Source organism: Monodelphis domestica, chromosome 1, assembly GCF_027887165.1.
Source record: "Monodelphis domestica isolate mMonDom1 chromosome 1, mMonDom1.pri, whole genome shotgun sequence".
Classification (NCBI taxonomy): Eukaryota; Metazoa; Chordata; class Mammalia; order Didelphimorphia; family Didelphidae; genus Monodelphis; species Monodelphis domestica.
In genome coordinates, this window is record NC_077227.1 from 173,912,361 (window position 1) to 173,930,412 (window position 18,052).

The 18,052-nt window shown below is 36.9% G+C and overlaps 1 long non-coding RNA gene across 1 annotated transcript in view; it reads right to left on the reverse strand.

Moving 5' to 3' along the window:
• LOC107650737 (uncharacterized) overlaps nt 1-15,751 on the reverse strand; it is a 45,071-nt gene extending 29,320 nt beyond the window's left edge. The window contains exon 1 of the long non-coding RNA XR_008914835.1: nt 15,518-15,751. This is a non-coding gene — a long non-coding RNA (uncharacterized LOC107650737). The remainder of the gene's footprint in view (nt 1-15,517) is intronic.
• Nucleotides 15,752-18,052: the final 2,301 nt, after the last annotated feature.

Consider the following 18,052-nt stretch of genomic DNA (forward strand, 5'->3'; position numbering starts at 1 on the left):
ACCTGAGGGCAGCCATATTGCCTTTGGGCCAGGGAGAAGCAGCTACAACAAACTGCTATATTACCAACCTAATTTAAGGATCAATCTATAATCTTTCAGTTGGCTGAGCCAGCATAGTTTTGAATTGAGCCAAGTTGGGAGAATTTTGAAGGTTAAAAGCCAGTTTCCATCAGTTGAAGTTTTGGGCCTACAAAGCTTCTGAGACAGTTATTGAGCAGCCATATTGGACAATTTACTCAGGTCTGAGTTGCTGAAATCTACCTAGCAACCAGGCTAATGTGACAAGGAAATCACTTTAAAAGACTGATATATATTAATTTAAGGTCGCCAAGGAATTCAGCTATGTGATTCCTAAATGAAAACTCAAGTTAGCAGTCAATCTTTTATGGAGTTTAATTTCAATAGGAGGAAGAAAGGAATTAGAGATAGAGAGAGAGAAAAAGGGAGAGAAGGGAATAGGGCTTAAATACCCCTTCTGTTTAGGCTGGGCCAAAAGGCCCAAGCCCTTAGATAGCTGAGGCAAAGAAAAGAGATCAGTCCCTATTACTCACGTGACCAAAATGGAGAAACAGTCTCAGAGGCCCCCACCTTCAGCTTCCTTCAGAGCAAGCTTCTCAGAGTACACTGCCACCACTCCGATCAACTCCTCAACCCCCCCCCCCCCAGTCTTCAGACCCCCCTGATCTTTAAGGAAACCATCCAAGTTGCCTCCCCTCAGTTCTCACATCTACCAATCACTGTCCATCAATTTCCCTGTGCCAATGGAGGCTCTAGCTTAACCCAGGACCACCCAGAGGCTTTGCACATGTCTGTTGAAGGTCATATTTTCAAATAATTAAATCTTTGCTCCTTTGCTACAGCCCTTTCTAAATCCTGTTAACCTGAGTAGGGTAGAGATTGGAATAATTAAATTTTGATCTAGGCTGCAGCCCTTACTCAATCCTGTTAGGACTGAATAGGGTGGAGATTGATTCCAAGTATCTCCATTGTATCAATTCTAAAATCAATCATGACTCAAAGAAATTCCTGTTCTATGCTTAAGCACAGGTCAAAGTCCTTTCCATTGTTCAGCAAAAGGTTTCTGTCCTAAAGTAATCTTAAGAAGGGAAGAGAAGGAACCTCCCATGCCAATGGGGTTCCCATTCCAATAGACTATCAGTAAGAAATTTTCCAAGTATGAAATATCCCAATGGTGAAATTTCCAACATTTATAAGTCTAAGGAATTTTAAGGTTTACATTAACTAATCAGAATAAACCACCATTTCAGAGGGGGAGGAATTTAAAGGGCCAGATTTAAATAATATTTTTCCTGTCAAAGGGCTTGAGAAAATGATAAAGGTTCAGAAACTTGTAGTCATGGGTATGTTGGTAGCAGTGTATCAGTGCATCTTAATCTGTTATAATATCAACATTCCAGATTTTATACTTCCTGATGAATATATATAGAAGTGTAAAGTGGCTAAAGATGGAAATGGAGAGGGCAATATCATATATCCCAATGCTGTTGGTGATATTCTCTACACTACTAAAGATCCATTATACTGGAAAACTGGTTTTTGGCAAAGTACTAGAAAAAAGGGCTGTGGAAAAGGATGACAATGATTTAAAAGTGATTTTGGCATTAAAGGAAGGCATGGAAAAGATGGAAAAGAAACCAATGGGGGAAATTGAGGCACTGAAAACTAATAAGGCAGAATAAAAAGATAATGATATCAAATTAAAAGCTGATGGAAATCAAGGTATTAATGAACTAACAACTACTTCTGCTGCTGTTCCATTGTTCCCACTGTGTGACCTAACTTGCCTCCAGCCAGAAGCAGGAATAGTGCATATAAAAACTCATAAGCCTTTTAGTGCTGCAGATTTGGACCACTTGTGAAAGAGAATTCCAAAATATTATGAAGAACCATGGAGGTATGTGAAAGAGTACAAGAGATCAATAAGGCTATATAATCCAACCTTTGAAGATACAGAACTTTTGCTTTCTGAACTTTTTATAAAAAGAGAAAAAGAACAGTTTGTGAAGGAAACCAGGGACAACCCTAATCTAACATCATGGCCTGAGGCCATTAAGGATTTAGAATTATCTAACATAGATAATTTGAGATTTTTAAGCCAGGTGAGAAATTCAATCTTAGAAGCAATGAAAATTCATTCTAAAAGATCAGATACCTGGGGAAAATTAGATTGAAGCAGGAATCAGGGGAGAAAAATCCTTCCATGTTTTTTGACAGAATAATAGAAATGGGGGAAATTTTATTAGGATTTGGAGATCTGTCAGAACAGAATTTGCAACATATCAGGAGTGGTTCTGAAAATGATGGGGTTCCTGAGATATAGTTAAATAACAAAGTGTCTGACAGATCTGACAAGGAATGACATAACATAACCATTAAGACTAAATGCAGGCCATTTGCAAGTTCTGGAAACTTAAAAGAGGCAACTTTAATAGCTTCAGCTTTGGGCATGCCTGACTATAACAAAGAATTCCATCTCTTTGTGCATGAAGCAAAAGTGGTTTCAGGGTTTTTAGTACAAACTTTGGGACCAAATTTTAGACCAATAGCTTTTTACAACTCACAATTAGATTTTGTTGATAGAGGGATGGTTCCATGTCTCAAGGTAATTGCAGCCGCTGCTTTGTTGATTCAGAAATCAACAGATTTAGTTTTGGGATCAAAACTTAGCATATACTGTGCTTACCAGATAGAAGCATTGCTTTGTAGATGTAATTCCCAAGCATTTACACAACAGAGACCATCTCAGTATGAGATAGTACTGCTGAGTAATGAGAACATCATTTTGAAATGGTGCAGTGTTTTATATCCTGCAACACTGCTCCCAGATCTACCTATGCATGGTGAGCTAATTCACCAGTGTATGGACATGGTAAAGTTGATGGAAAAGACTAGATTGTATTTAAAAGATACTCAGATTGCAAATCCTGACCTGGTGCTTTTTACCAAAGGATCCTGTTACATGCATAATGGTGTGAGATATACAGGATTGGCTATAGTGACAGAAACAGAGACACTGTGCTATGGATCATTGCCCAGCAATGTCATTACTCAAGGGGCAGAACTGTGGCTCTTAAGCAAGTCATATTGGGCAAGGCACGAGGGTGAATATTTACACAAACTTAAAATATGCATTTTTGGTAATTCATGCAACAGGAGAGATATGGAAGAACAGAGGGTATTTAACATCAACAGGGAAGGAAATAGCATATGCAAAAGTGATTACAGAATTGCTAGAGGTAATCCAGCTGCCTAAAAAGATTGCTGTGATACACTGTAAAACCCATGGCTGTGGGAAGGACTCTGTGTCTAGAGGAAATTATAGGGCAGATGTGATAGCCAAATATGCTGCCCGAAGAGCACCTATACATGTCACGAATCTCTCTGTCATTGAGGAAGCAGATTTAACCAGAGCTTACAATGATTCTGAAGTTCAGACATGGGTAAAGAAATTTGGTGCTAAGGAAGATAATGGGATATGGTTCTCGGCCTCAGGGAAGCCCATCTTACCAAAGTAGTTCTTTTATCGTGTATGTAATTCAATTCATGGAAAAGGACACTTTGGGATCCAAGACATGATTGATACAGTCAAGTGATTTTGGCTGGTTCCTGGAATTACATCCATTGCTAGTAAAGTCTATGGAAAGTGCACTATTTGTATGAGATTTAATCAAGGAGTATTTAAGAAGAAAGGGTTAGTGGGCAGATCTTTAGCATATACTCCATTTGAGAGTATACAAATAGATTTCATTAACATGCCTAATGATGGTAATTTCAAATATTGTCTGGTCATAGTAGATAGATGGATAAGATGTCCAGAAACATTTCCTGCAAACAAGAACACAGCAGAGGTTGTAGTAAAGTGCTATTGAAGGAGATAGTACCTAGGTTTGGGATACCAAATTTTGTGGACTCAGACTGGGGGAGTCATTTTTCAGAATTCATTTTGAAACAGGTTTTTGAGAATTTGGGAATCATACTCCTTACCATCCCCAGAGTTCTGGATAGGTAGAAAGGTTGAATGGAGAATTGAAGATGATGATTGGCAAGGTCTGTGCAGAGACTGGCTTAAAATGGCCTGAATTCCTTCCAATAGTTCTTTTCTATCTCTGTACAAGACTAAGTGGAGACCTACATGTTTCTGCTTTTGAAATGTTGTATGGTCATGCCCCGTTACAAGCTAAAATGTGTCAGCCAGTTTTTATTTCCATGTTGGGGGGGAGTGATTGTCAACCTGCAAATTACATAACAGCATTGCAAAATAGGTCAGAAGAGCTACATGATATGGGTGTGATTCAACAGGTTGGTCCCCTTTATTATTCCCTACATAGCATAAAACCCAGAGACTCAGTTTTTGTTAAGAACTTTAATAGAAAGTCAGTAGAGAAGTAGAAAGGTCCTTTTAAAGTTATTTTATATAGTCCTTCAGCTGTGAAAGTCCTAGGCAAATATTCTTGGGTGTACTGTTCCCATGTGAAAATCAGTAAAGTTCACAGAAATAGCCAAAATGATAATGAAAATAACGGGAATGGTGATGAAGATAGAACTCAGACAGAAATGGAGTTAGGAGTCAGAGAAACAGAGGAAAAGGAAAATGAACCTGAAAATGATTATTCAGAATAAGGAGAAAGCTGAAAGTTACTTCAGGCAAATAGAGTCTATAGTCAAAAAGTTCACAAGGGAACCATGGAGTGGAAGAAAAGAAGAGAAGGGAAGAAAAAACAGCTGGAGAGTAGAAAGAGAAAAAGAGTCTGTGTAGCTGAAAGGACAGCAAAGACAGGAAAGACTATGAAAACTTGAAAATAGAGAAGAAGAACAGAGGGGACTTCAGGATATGTAAGATAAGTGCGCCATAAGACACAAACAGTATTCCATTTTAGCAAGCATCCACCACAACATACATGGAAGCCTGAAGAGAAAGCATCTGTCATCTTGAGAAGAGGAATTCTGAAGTGAGGGAGTAAGTACATGCATCCAACAGAACACATAAATAGGTGAAATAATTCACACACAATGATATTTTATATTTGCAGGCCCTATGTAGATTAATAGAAGTCTTTGTGATGGAAAAGATATTGATAAAATAAGTAAATAGTATTAGATTCGTAAGGTATTAAGTGAATAGAAATATCTGTATATTTTCTATTTGGTTAATATCAGGGCATAGATAGTAAAAATAATGAATACAGCACATAATACGCACATATATAAATATATCTGTATGTATATATAAATATTTGTAACATAGAACTACTATAAATATATATATATATATGTATAGTTGACTTGTATCATATGTATAAAGACTATGTGTAGGATAAGATAGGGAGTTTAGTTCTCAAGTTAATGTAACAGGTTAGGTATAAGTTTAAGAATTAGCATAGAAAATAGAGAAATGGTGTTTGAATTGTTCAGATAAGAGATTTTTTTTTTAATTGCACTTTGCAGAAGTTTTGTTACTTAGATTGTGGTGTGTTTAAAAGTTGAGGCTAAAATTGTGTTTATTGTAAAATTTTGTAATTTTTTCTATTTTTATACAGAGCTTGAGTTTGAGTATGGTAATAGAATTGCTGCTGTATTAGTTTAGTATTATAAGAATTTGATAGAAAATTGATTTAGAAATAGATTATCATAGTATTTAGGTTTTGAATTGGTTTGCATTTGGTAGAAGTAATAGAATCTGTATTGTTGGAAATTTGCAAATGTTGTGATGTCTTTAAACTTTGTAATAATTTTGTAAACCTTGACCCTTACCCTTCTTTTCCTTGGTTGAGATCCTGAGATTAGGCATAGTTATAAATAGGGTGTAGCATAGAAAGAGTAAGGGTTATTTGTGTTTTTTTGGGGGGGGGGGTTAGACTAAAAAAACAAGTGATTAAGTATAACTTAAGGTAAGTATTAAGGTTCACAGAATGGAACCCAGGTTCCACTGTGTGAAAGTAGAGGACTGAAAGGAATGAAACAATCTGGGGAAAATACAAATTGTCAGGGTGAAGATGCAGGAGTTGGATGGATTGCCCAAGACAGAGTGTGCAGAAGGGACTCTTAGAATTCTGAGAGATAAATCAGCCTGGAGGGGGAGTGAGGAAGCAGTGAGAGAGGTCACAGCTTCTGGACTTGGCTCTCCCTCTGATCCAGCTTGTAATCCTGGCTAATCTCCTATTTTGGTTCCTGGTCATCCCTGTCAGATTCCAGCCATCAAGTTCCTTATTCTAGTGATATCTACTAAATTCCTTAGAAGAGAAAATACCATCTTGACTGAGTTGATCTGCTAAGTTACCTCTGTAGGCTCAGCCTACACTATTTAGGGACTAGATCAGTCCTGTCACCTGACTCTTGATCCAGCTACTAGATCTGCAATCTCACTAAGGACTATTTTGGATGGGCTCAGACTAGACCAGTTAGACAGGAAGATTGGGGGAAATAGTCAGAGAGGGAGATAGAGTCACTCCAACAGTGTTGGAGGCTGAAGAGACCCTTGTGGGTCAGAGGCTTCTGGGATAGATAGAGTTTATTATCCCAGGGAATTCCCTAGCCCTCCATTCCTTACCCAGTCCTAGTTATTATCTTTAATAAACATGTTGCTGTTAAGATCAAAAAGTCAGATTTGTGTTTCTTAGGGCTCCAGGCCTGAGGGCAGCCTTCTTGCTCTTTGGCCAGGGAGAAGCAGCTATAACAAACTGCTATATTACCAACCTTATTTAAGTGTCAATCTATAATATTTCATCATTCTACTTTGATATTCATTTGCTTCTCAATTTTTTAAAGTTCTATTAATTTTGCATATTGAAGAAATATAAAGATGTAACTAATATTTTTTCAAATAATTTTTGTCAGTACTTTTTGATTGCATCACATTCATTTTTAACATAGCCTTTCATCTTCCTCTAACCAACAAGCCATCTGTTGCAAAGATTTTTAGAAAGGAAAAAATGCAGTTTAGCAAAATCAATTAATATATTAATATCTGGTATATCATATATGGCCTATCTGTATATCTGGTATATATGGTCACATGGGTAGTTTAGTCAGTATTACACATCCATAGTGCTCTTGACCTCTGCAATAAAGAATGGAAGTCTATTTACCCAGTTTTATTCTGAGGCTTGTAATTTCAGCAAGTATGCCTTAAATACCCAGAAAATTCACTTCTTGGATTTGAAAGGTTATTTAAAGGATTGAAAATTTGCGGAAAAAATTTTTATTATTCAACACTCCGTTTTCTTTTGATGTTGAGAGAGCAAAAAGGAACATTCAAATAGAACTTATTTGAGTTCCATATTACACAGTGGTAAAAGTATAACAAAGCAAATGTCCTATATTTTTATTCTTATTTATTTAGATATTTTGTTAAAATGCAAGTTTAAGGCAAGAATCTTTGTAATGTTTGCTAGCACCTTTGTGAGTAACTATTTTATTCTTAAAATCTATTAAAACTTTTCACAGTGAGATTAACAAGTGAACATTTATCATCCATGCTAAAAAGTGCAGTATCACAAAACCTTATACCTGATGTCAACAAAAGTAGTTTCTGACAAAAGATGACAAGTTTTAAACAAACAGTATTAAATCAATTCTGAATCTTCTTATGACTTTTAGTCTATTCAATATTAAAACAAAAAATTGTGTATTTCTTTTTATTCTAGGTAGCACAGAGGATAGAGTATGGAGCCTAGAATCAGGAAGACATCTAGAGTTTCAGACACTTATCAGCTGTGTAATCCTGAGCAAATCACTTAACCCTGTCTGACTCAGTTTCCACCTCTGTAAAATGAGCTAGAGAAAGAAATGGCAAACCATTCCAGTGTTTTTGCCAAGAAAATCTTAGAAAGGGATCATGAAGAGTCAGACATGACTGAAAAAATAGCTGAACAACATCAGTTTCTATTTTATTTATATACAGAGATGTAATAATTATATAATACACGTCAATATTAAAGACAAATTGTCAACTTCATAAAATAACATCTCTTATTATATAGCAGTTATATCTAATTTCTCCCTGATTTATTATTTGTTGCTCAGTTGTGTTCTACTCCGACTCTTTGTGGTCCTATTTGTACCAAAAGTATAACTAGAACACTGGGGCTTAAAATTATTCATTTCATAGACCTTACATAGATGACTACTAAAACTATCAGATAATTGTCCTCCGGAAGCCAACAGAGCTGATGTCTGCAGAAAAAAAGGAGAGTGGAAACAGAAGTTAATCCTTCTTGCTCGATGTGAGTCAAACTGAGACGACAAGAGAGATGGGAATTGCCGCTGATGCAAGGAGCTGATCTGACCCAAGGGAAGCTCTGCTGTCTGCTTAGAAAAAGCAGAATCATCTGTTTTTTTAAAAGAGCTGATTAGGGAAAGGCTTCCTTGCTCTCTATTGCCATCTTCTGTTTTGAGAAGGAAAAATTTCTCCAAGCAAGAGAAAGACCCATATAGCTATAGCACCTTGCACAGTGCCAGGCACTCAGTAAGCTCTTTAAAAAGACGATTCATTTATTTATTTATTCATTCAAAGAGCATTTTTAAAGATGCTTACATTCTGAGAGGGGAGACAATATATGATAATAATGATTATAAATATTTATTTTTCATTAGTCTCAACTTCCCCCTCTCCCTTTCCCCCTATATTGAATCAGTTACCAAAACTTGTCATTTCCACCTACATATCATATCTTGCATCCAATCCCTTCTCTAGCACAGCGACCACCATACAAGGTCCTCATCACTTCTTATTTGAATTATTGCCACAACTTTTTTTTTTTAACCCTTAAGGGCAAGACCATTGAGGTTGAGTGATCTACTTAGGGCCACATAGCTAGAATGTATCTGTTTGAACCTAAGTTCTTCCCAGCTCCAAGCTGGTTCTCTACCCACTGAACCATCCAGCTGCTCCTGCAAAAACTTCTTTATTGATCTCCCAGTCTCCAATACACTCTACATAAGGCTTGCCAGAGTGGTTTTCCTTAACCACAATCTAACCACAACACTTCTCTGTTCAAACAATTCCTAGTTGTGGAGTGAGGTCTATAAGACAAAATTATCATCTATAAAATAAAATTTATTTTCCCATTTCGTTTTTAAATCCCTTCACAACCTGGCCCCAAAAAACCTTCTCCCCCCTCATCACATATTATTCTCCCTCTCATACTCCATGACCCAGCCAAACTGATCTGTAACTCCCAGAGGAGCCTCCATCTTCCATCTCTGCTCCTAGGCACTGGCCATCCCCATGCCCAAAGGGCTCTCCTTCTTCATTTCCCCTTTACAGAATCCTTCTCTTCTTTCAATCTTGCAACTCAAGTATCTTCTTCATGAAGCCTTTCCTGATCTATTCAAATGCTAGACTATGTCCCCAACTATCTATTCTATTTGTATTTTTTCTCCATATGTTAATTCATAAATTTGTTCAAATACATACACATATCTATTTTTTTGTCTTCTCTATTAGAATAGTAATTCTACAGTGAGTAAAATGACATTGAGGCAAAATGAGGCCCAATTTTCTCCTGGGCAAGATTACAATAACAGTGAGGCATATAACTATTAACAAAATGAGTTCCTCTGGTCACCTCAGCAAAGCTAGGGATCTGAGAACGATCAATTTATTACTTAGGTTAGCAATAACCAGTAAATTGGGTCAATGGCCAAAGGCCTCAAGTTTGGGCACATGGGGTCTTTTTTGTTTCTTTTTTAGAATTGATAGAAGTATCAGTTCCAAGGCAGAAGAGTGGTAAGGGCTAGGCAATTGGGATTAAGTGACTTTCCTAGGGCACACAGCTAGGAAGCATCAAAAGCTACATTTGAATCTAGGACCTCCCCTCTCCAGGTGTGGCACTCTATCTACCCAGCTGCTCCAGGATAGGGTCTGTTAAACCTAGGTGTATATTTCTTCTGATTGGCCTAACAGTACATCATTTGGCCCTCACCTGGCAATGGTGAGAAAATCCTAATTGATGGACAGTTTAATAAGGAGATAGTTGGTTTCCCCCTTAGTACTTCCTCTTTGGGAGCTGGGATGAATCCTTAGGCAATAGGATTAGTATGCATCCAGGAAAGAGATCTGAGAGTTCCTGGGCATGTCATTTAACCTCAATTGCCTATCCCTTATGGTTCTTCTATCTTGAATTGATACTAAGATGGGCTATGATAGATAGTTCAGTCTATTGAGGACCAGGCCTAGAGATAGGAAGCCTTATCTTAAATTAAAATTTAGCCTCAAACACTCCCTAGCTATGGGATTGGCCAAGTTATTTAACCCTCCTTGCCTGGTCCTTACCATTTTTCTGCCTTGGAACCAATAACACTGTATTGAATCCAAGGTTTAAAAAAAAAAGAATTGATAATAAGACAGAAGGTAATGATTTTTTAAAAAAGTGAGTTGGCTTTCAGATGTGGCTGATTATACTCTTCTCTCCCAATGAAGGAATGCCAATTATTGTATGGGCCTCAGCTGCCTCTTGGCTAGAGAATCAAAAGCATCCTCATCAGAATTCCTGCTCCCCGTCTTAGCCTTCCCTTTGGAAATCAAATCACCCCTCACTTTGATAAGAACAAGTCTCCCCCAGCTAGTTCTTTATTTGTAAACCAAGCAACTGGTTAGCTAGCAAAAGGAGGGGGTAAGAGGGAGCTGGCAGAAGTCACATTATTCAACTACATCTTTTAGTTTGGACTGTGAAGAGACTGTTTTGAGCTAGACTGAGAAATGGGATTTAACAAAAAAAAATAGGATAGGTTACAGAGTAATTGTGATTATTAAATGATATTCATTTTTCTCAGTTCCTTATGATTAGGAAGTTTTTCATATATTATATTTTTACATATAGTACCTAGACACTACAGTGACTGGCACACAGTAAACATAATAAATATGTCTTAATTTATTAAAAATATATACAGAATAAACATATAGAGAATACCACTCCCTACTGAAATAATAGTCAATTTGCAGAGCGAGCTCTCAGCTATGCTGTGTGACAGGTTTATAACTTGCCAATTCTGCATTCCTAAAACTGAGGGCTTTTCTGTTGTGTTGGTATATATAACTGGAACTGGCCAATGAGAACCCAGATTTTATGAGTACATGAAATTCAGAATATATACAAATACTCTATGATATTTCTCCTACTTAGTGAATAATGGAAAATGAGTTTATTCCATTGACTGCTGACCTGGATTAGTTGTGTTCATTATACAGTTCTTAAAAGCCCAGGTGCTCTATCCCTGTTTATTTGAATTCAGTGAACTGTTTTACTTTCATGTTGTGGGGGGTGGAGGTTGGGGGAGGAAGTAAGGGAACTGGCCCTATTACAGAGACTGAAAGAGAATTGGGTTTACATTCAGCCACCCAATCTTTGAGCCAGAGGTCTTCATCTGCCTGATGTTAGCCACCTCCTCAGAGTTCTACCCTTTATTTTGGAAGGCAATATGGCTCATCCTCTCCTTTCCCTGATGTATAAAAGAGGTCACTCCTAGAGTATCAAAGCTTCTTTTCTCCACCCCACCCCCTTTCCAAGCTTAGGACTGTGCTAGGATGTACCTGCAGAGACTAGAATGAAAGAGCATCACCACCAAAAGATCCCTTCCCTTTGCTCCCTTGCTGGAGATACTTAACTATTCAAAAGGTTTGAGTGCAGTGGAAATCCATAACTCCATCCCTTCTGACAAGATAAAGGTCCAGTAGTCTTACTAAATGCCATTACTGTCACCCAGTATTTCCATCTTAAGTCCCCCAAAACTCTAAGCCTTGCTACTGACCCCACTGCTGGACCTTTAGGACTTCCAAGCTTTTCATTCTGGTCAGCAGCTGAACTTTATTGTATGTGTTGCCTTCTACGATAAGAGTGCGAGTTCCTTGAATTAAGAATTGTCTACCTTTTCTGTATCTTAGCACATTCTTTGGCAACCCAGAAAGTACTTAATGTTGTGATTCATTCTTTCACTCATTCATGCTTTGATAGCTTTTTTACCCCCTAATCCTGGATGAAGAATGGAATGGAAGCTTGTCACAATATTAATTTCATAATCAAAATGCCAACATCTCAAGGAAGTGTTGGCTTCCCTTGAATAAAATATATTTGTGATTGCCCAAAATCAGCTCTGGAACTCTGAACTTGGTCTCATTATAGGATAGATCTAGTATTGGCTGTAGTATTCCTAGTGAACCTTGAGCCTTCCAATACAAGTTCTATGTGGCTCATGCAGTTTCAATCACCTGTACTCCAAATACCATAGGCAATACAAGAGAGAGTAAAATTCAGTCAGTTTCTTTTTTTTTGTTGTTAATTAGTTTCCTATATTAAAATTACTAATCATCTCCCTTCCTCCTTCCCCTCCCTGCACTAGAGAAAGCGTGATATAACAAAAAAAAACCATATATATATGTATATATATATATATATATATAACCATATCTTGGTTGCTTCTATTTATCAGTTCTTTCTCTGGAGGCAGACATATACAAGTCATTCTTCAAACAATATTTCTGTTGGCATATATAATGTTTTCTAGGTTCTTTTTGTTTAACTCTTCATAATTTCATGTAGATCTTTTAATATTTTTAATTAACCTGCTCATCATTTCAAATAATGGGCATCTCCTCAATTTCCAATACTTTGTCACCATAAAGAGAACTAATATAAATATTTTAGAAATTTAGGTTCTTTTGATCCAACCATTCTGAATGGTAATTTGGAACACTGCCCAAAGGACTATAAAATTGTGCATACCCTTTTATCCAGTAATACCATTACTAGGTCCGTAATCCAAAGAAATAAAAAGGGATGGGGTGAGGATCTACTTGTACAAAAATATTTATAGCAGCTCTTTTTTTGGTGATAAAGAATTGGAAATTGAGAGGATGTCCATTAATTGGGAAATAACTGAACTGTGGTTTATGATAGTGATAGAAAACTACTGTGCTGTAAGAAATGATGAATAGAATGATTTTAGAAAGAGCTGGAGAGACCTACACGAACTGATGCAGAGTGAAATAAGCAGAACAAGTAGAACATTGTACACAGCAACTATAATATTGTACTATGATCAACTGTGAAAGACTTAGTTACCCTTAGCAATACAACAATCCAGGACAACGTGAAAGACTTGTGACAAAGAATGCTATCCACCTCCAGAGAAAAAATTGGAGTCAGAATTCAGATCAAAAGCACCCTATTTTTCACTTTAGTTTGTGTTTTTATTAGGAGGTTTTGGTTTTATATGAGTATTCTCTTACAACGATGAAAATATAGAAATATGCTTTGCATGATAATAGAGACTACTACTACTACTACTACTACATGTATAAACTAGGTCAATCAAATTGCTTACCATCTTCAGGAAGGAGGTATAAGGGGGAGAGCAGGAGACAATTTGCACCTTATAACTTTAGAAAATGTATGTGGAAAAGTGTAATTACATGTAATTGGCAAAATAAAATATCTTTAAAAAACATATATGTTCTTTTCTTTTTTCCTTGATGCCTTAGGAAATAAGCCTATTAGTGGCATTGGTAACAGTAGTATTAAGGGTCATTTTTTTTGTGTTTCTCTATATATATTTGCATTAGGTCTTATGGATCACTGGTCTAAACTAAAGGGAGCGTCTATTATCTCAATAACAATGAGAAAGACAATGTGAACAATAATAACATAGCTGATATTTACATAGGATTTTAACATTGTTTATAATTTGCTTTACATACATTATTTCATCAGAACCTCTCAATAATATAATTACTAACAGCATTATCCCTTTAGAGATGAGGAAACTGAAGTTTAGAGAAGACAAACATGCATGACTTAGATACAAAGGGTGATGTTATAAGCAAATGAGGGAAGTGTGGGGGAAAATTACTTGTTAGATCTTTGGGTCGAAGAGTTCATGGTCAAACAAGAAATAAAGAGGATCATGGGAGGTGAGATGAGTACTTTTGACTATATTAAATTAAAAGGTTTTACATAAACAAAACGAATATAGCCAAAATTAGAGTAAAAGTAGGAAACTGGACACTACAGAAAATTTGTCTGATAAAAGTCTCATTTCTCATATAAATAGGGAATTGACCCAAATTCATAAAAATAAGAGCTCTGTTTCAATTTACAAATGGTTATGAACAAGCAGTTTGGCAGTTTTCAGGGTAAGAAGTCAAAGTTATAGTTAGTCATATAAAATACTCTAAATCAATAATAATTAGAGAAATTCAAATTAAAACAACTCTAAGGTGCTGAATGATACTCATTAGATTATCTAAGGTGATAGAAAAAAGAAATGACAAAGGCTAGTGGGAAGGTATGTGGAAAAATAATTGCACTGATGCATTATTGGTGGAACTGCAACCATTCTGGAAAACAATTTGCAACTTTGCCTAAAGGGCCATAAAACTGCATACCCTTTGACCCAGGAGTACCACTATAAGGAAATCAAAGAAAAATAAAAGGACCCATGTATACAAAAATATTTTAGTAACTCTTTTCATGGTGGTAAAGAAATTGAATTTGAGGGACTGCCCATCAAATGGGCCCTGGCTACCCAGGTTTTATGGTATATCATTGTGATGAAATACCATTATCAGAAATGTTAAAAGGATGGTTTCAGATAAACCTGGAAAGACTTATGAACTGAAGCAAGGTGAAGTGAGTAGAGCCAGAACAATATATACAGTAATAGCAATATTGTAATGATAATCAATTGTGATTTAGCAACCTTGATCAATACAATGATCTAAAATAATTTCAAAGGACTTTCACAAAAAGTGCTATTCACCTCCAGATAGGGAACCAGTGGACTCTCAAGTATTGATCGAAGCTTTTTTTTTTCATTTTCAGCATAGATCCCTTTTTATTTTTTTTCCTTTTTTTATTTAGAATATTTTTTCTGTAGTTATATGATTCATGTTCCCCCCACTTCCTCCACTCTTTACTCCTCCCTCCCAAAGCCAATAAGCAGTTCCACTACATTATACATGTATCATTGTTCAAAACCTATTTCATGGTCCTTTTTTAAAATTCCTTTCTCCTACTCATATATTTTTGCCCCCAAATAAAAGATATTCTTAGGCAGCTGTGGTTCAGTGTATTTAAAGAGGAGCCTGCAGTCATAAAGACCTGAATTCAAATATGGTCTCAGACACTTACTAGCTATATGAATCTAGAAAAGTTACTTAACCTCTTTGCCTTGATCCATTAGAGAAGATAATGGCAAACCACTCAAGAATCTGTGCTAAGAAAACCCTACAGACAGTACGGATATGCTATGTTCCATGGGATCATGAAGCATAGGACATAATTGAATGACTCAACAACATTGGAAAAGAGGTTCTAGTTATAAACCTGCACATCAGATTTAGAGATTGGCATTCCTCTTATGTAGTCATTTACAAAATGGCAATAATATTACAGTTCCTACTTCACAGGGTTATGAAGATTCTTTCATTGTAGTGTAATAAAAAGAATAAATTCTACTGGAGTTAGAGGAACTGGATTCATGTCCCTCTTCTGCTCACCAGCTGTGTGAAGTTGGGCAAAGCGCTAAATCTCCCCAGGCCCCAGTTTCCTCATCTGTAAAATATTGGGATTACATTTTGTAGCCTTTGAGTTCCTTTCCAGCTTGATGGACCCAAGATCCCATTTTCCTGACTATAAAGGTCTTGGCAAACATGAAATGATAATCCAAATGTCAGCTGTTAGTCTCTTCAGTCCTGTGGAGTAGCTCCCTCATAAAGCATTCAGCATCACTAAGAGGGTCATGACCGACGTCAGAACCAGCACAACCCAGTAACTAATCCAGGCCACTAACCAGGGGATCAGAAATTTCAAGGTGAAAGCCCACTGTCATGGTTTCGGGAATAATTGCATCTGGGGCAAAGAAGCCAGCCAGCTCCTTTGTGAATTGATGGGTCGCACTAAGGCTTGGGCCACAGGCAATGAGTTTTCTTCCTTCACTTCTCCGCTTCCCACCAGACCATAACTTTCTCTAGTTGTTGCAGCTGTAGCTGAAAACTTGTGATGCATGCAAGGACGCCACTTCATTTGTGGGTCGAGAGTTGGGGATAAATCCCCCCACAAAGTGAAATTATATTGATATGGGAGGAAGGGAAGAGGGTTTTAGGAAAGTGAGCCACGGAGAAGAAGCCCTCCCTAATCAGGGAGTCTGAGACAGTCCTAGAATACTAGCAATAAGAACAGAAGCCAATCCATCTCTTCCCCTTGTACCCTCTCCTGAAACAGAGACGTACAGTCAAGCAGAACAAATCGACACATTGACCGCATCTGAACACGTATATCCATCCCGTCTCTGCCAGGAGGTGAAGACACTCTGCTTTATCATTCTTCTGAAGTCACCAAGTTTACATAGTTTTTACTATGGCTATATTTTTACATAGGCTATATTTCCTAGTATAATGGAAAGCCTGTTGTCTCTACTACTACATTGTGAGCTCATGGACAGCAGAAACATTGTTTTTTTGTCTTTATTTGTATTCTCAGCACTTAGCACTGTGCATGGAACATTATAAGTGCTTAATAAATGCTTCTAGCCTGATTGACAATAAAACTTATTCCCACCAAAATGTGGGAGAAAATGGTGACACTCATACACTTTTGATGGAACTGTGAAGTGACTCAAACATTTTGGAAAGCAATCTGGAATTATGCCTAGAGAGTTATAAACTATGTACATTTTTTGACTCAGAAATATTGCTATTGGGTTTGCTATTGGGTTTATTTCCTAAGGTGATCAGGAAAAAGAGAAAAGAGCCTATATGTTCTACAATATTTGTAGCAGCTCTCTTTGTGGTGGCAAAGACCTGGAAATTGAAGGGATGCCCATCAATTGGGGAATGGCTAAACAAATTGTGGCATATAATTGTGATGGAATATGACTGCTTTTTAAGAAATAACAAGTTTAGGTTAGGTTTATAAAAGTGGGAAGACTTATCTGAAATTATAAAGTTAAATGAGTGAAACCAAGAGGAAACTATATAGAACAATGGTAATATTGTTTGAAGATTAACTTGAGTCTGTCCACCTCCAGAGAGAAGACTGATAAATAGAAATGAGCAAGATATAGTTTTAAATATATATATATATATGTATATATATATAGTCAAATAATGCCTTCTTTAATTTGGAGAGGGAAAAAGCAAGGGATGTGACTGGATAATTTACACAAACAAAAAGGATGTAAGTGGGAGAAATAATAGAGACAGCAAAGCTATCTAGGAAGCCACTGCACTAGTTCAGTAAAATGTCATTGAAACCTTGAACTGTGGAGCAGCTAGTGAATAGCACAGTGAAAGGGTACTAGGCATGGAGTTGGAAGGACTGGGTTCAAATCTGGCCTCAGACACTTGTTGGTTTTGTGATCTTGGGTGAGGCACTTAACTCTGTTTGTCCCTTTCTGTTGTAGAGTTGTTACCAAGGCAGAAGATAAAAGGTTTTTTTTTTAAAGGTTGTATTGAAATGGTAGCAGTAGGAACAGAAAAGGGGTTGATGTGAAAGAAGTTATACAGACTCCGCAGAACTTAATATCTGATTAGATATTGTCAATGATGGAGAAGAAAGAGTCAAATATAAATCAAATGCTTTAAATATGAGCAACCAGGTTAAAGAGGGTGCCCTTGACAAAAATAAAGAGGTGAGAAAAAAACTGGTTGGGCGTAGTACAATAAAATAGTGTTGAGTTATATAAAGTTTGGGCTACCAATGAAACATCCAGATACAAATGTGTGGGTAAGTTGGTGGAGCAGAACACACAAACTCATACACACAGGGGTACCTATATGCACATAAATATATTCTAAGTAGGAGTATCCATGCTTATTTATCCCATGTCCCATACTTGGAAAGGACCCTATAGGCGAAGGTCCTGTGGATGCTGGCAAGTGTGGTCTTGAAAAGGGTTCAGAAATATTACTTAAGCATCTCAAGGATAAGATCTTATTGTTATTGTAGGGGTGGGGGATAAGGAAAGAAGGAAGGCAGGAAGGAAGGCAGAAAGGAAGGAAGGAAAAAAGGAAGGAAGGAAAGAAAGAAAGAGA